The following is a 2,400-nucleotide window of genomic DNA, read 5'->3' as shown; positions in this document are numbered from 1 at the left end:
CTGGCCATGAAAATTAGTGCGAGATGCCTTCAAGGCGACCTCCCACTCTCATGAGAGGCGTGTGCCATGGCAAGGCGACGTGCTGAGTGCAGGCTTGTGAAAGTGAGCGCAATCCCTAGTGTGCTCCCAATTATCGAGCATTGAGAGGACCTTACGGTAATGCTACCGTTTGTTATATTACCTTCAGAATTACAGCTTTGGAATCTCTTTGCCCATATAAACCAATGCAAAAGCCAAGCAACGGGCTTTTCAGCACATTCTGCTTGCCATGGCAGAGGCATGCAGTGCTTAATACAATTTGGTGCTTCTGCATATTTGTAAGATGCCATACATAGCATGATGCAGGGACAAAATGGATGCTGCATTGTAATTTTCGAAATTTGCACAGAAAATAGTCGATTCTGCGTGCTCTCACCGGGCCACTGCCTGCGCGAGCATCCGTGTATCGACAAGCTCATTGCATGTGGTTGCACAGCTGTTGGTACAGCCCAGTCGCAAACATTTCATGCCCCGACACAGCTGCAGAGCCGCACCACTTCTGTGTAAATAGCTAGTCTCTCTCAGTGCGTTCTGGTCAAGAACTCGAGAGGCCTCCCTCGTTATGGTGGCAGCACGGCACTAGGATGCGATAGCTGCTGTCACCCGTAAATCGGCTTCCTTCCTCCTCGTGTTCCCAATGGTGTCTTGTGTTCTGCAGCCCATTGCCACTGCCTGCGCTCGCATCCGTGTATCCACAGGCTTATTTCATGCGGTTGCACAGATGCTGGTACAGCCCAGTCGCAAGTATGTTGTTTTAGGATCAGGCTGCAGAATCATTTCATGCTGCAAAAGAGAAGTTCCTGCATTACCTAACCCTTGCATGAATGTTTCATGTTTATTGGTTATTCTTTGTTGTGTGTTTGTTCTTTGCTTGCTTGCTTGTTTGTGCTTTGTTTTCTTTATGATGCAGGCTCAAGTAAACGGAATCCTGGAGTTGCTGCTCAATTGACCGATTCTTTTGCATATCCTTTGGTTTTTGTCGGCTTTATAACTGTTGTGTTCAATCAATCAATTAATCAATCAAAAAGTAAGCTTTAATAAAACAAGCCAAGTAATGTGTACAAAAATAGTTGGACCAATAGCCTATGTGGGTAGTAGCTGATGATGATGATATGTAGTGTTTATTGGCGCAAGGGCCATGTTTGGCCAAAGAGCGCCAAGGCAGTGGTCATAAGTTCGCAATGTAGTTATGAGTTCTATGGGGTTAACGTAAAGTGGCTGTATAGGGGCCTTAAATATAGTCGCTCTAGAGTGCGTAAAATATATCTGTAATAAGATTATGTCGATGACAAATGACGTGTTCAATGTGCAATAAAACTCATCGTGAAAGAGCGATGCAATACAGAAAATATATTGGATGGTGAAATTACCTGTAGCACCACTGCCTCGCCAGAGCCCTTGAAGCACAAGGGCCTAGAGGCATGTGCTATATGAAACAGCTATCGCAGCGGCATCCTCTAAAGAGAGGAGACGCTACGAGTGTGTGGGGCTAATAATATCTATTACGACATCTTTCAGGAAGCACAGGACTGCGTTGGTGTCAAACAGTGGTTCTGGGCCGAGTAACATTACTGGATGAAGGGGGATGTGCTGCCGGTATGCTAAGGGAAAATGTTTCTTTCTTTCAGATTCGGCTTTCCGACACTCCAGAAGGACGTGGAGGACGGTCAGCCTCTCCCCGCATCTACCACAGGTTGGAGGCTCGTTTCCGGTGAGTAAAAAGTTGTGTGTGCCGAATGTGTGTCCTATCCTTAGACGACAGAATAGGACATCTGTCCGGCGTGATTTTGTTACGGAAGGCCAGAATCCTAACAGTGGCTTTATCACGTGGAGCTTATTATTTGTTTCCGCGTCCCATAGGCGTTGCCAGTGGTTCCGTAGTTTCCTCCGTAAGAAGGGCTTCATATCTGTCACAGGGACTGCGGCGGTGGAATTAACAGAATGCGATGCAACTGACGTGGCCATCTCGTCCGCCAGAACATTGCCTTCGATGCTCCTATGACCTGGCACCCAGCATATGATGACATGCAGGTTTCCTGTATACGCTTTGCACAGTACGGAGTACAGTTCATTAATTACCGGATTTTTGTGGCTACTGAAAGACACCAAGGCCTTCACAACACTAAGGGAGTCCGTATATATAACTGATTTCTGGAGTTTTGATTTATTTATTTGCTTTACAACCGACAGCAGTGCGTAAGCCTCAGCCGTAAAGATACTAGTTTCCGGATGCAGTACATCGGTTTCCGAGAAGGATGGACCGACGGCTGCATAGCACACCCCGTCGTGTGACTTCGATGCGTCTGTGTAGAACTCCGTGCAGGAGTATTTGTGCTGGAGTTCCCGGAAATGCATTTGGAT

The sequence above is a fragment of the Dermacentor variabilis genome, chromosome 11 (genome assembly GCF_050947875.1).
Source record: "Dermacentor variabilis isolate Ectoservices chromosome 11, ASM5094787v1, whole genome shotgun sequence".
In the NCBI taxonomy this organism is placed as follows: Eukaryota; Metazoa; Arthropoda; class Arachnida; order Ixodida; family Ixodidae; genus Dermacentor; species Dermacentor variabilis.
Note: the sequence above shows the minus strand (reverse complement) of the source record.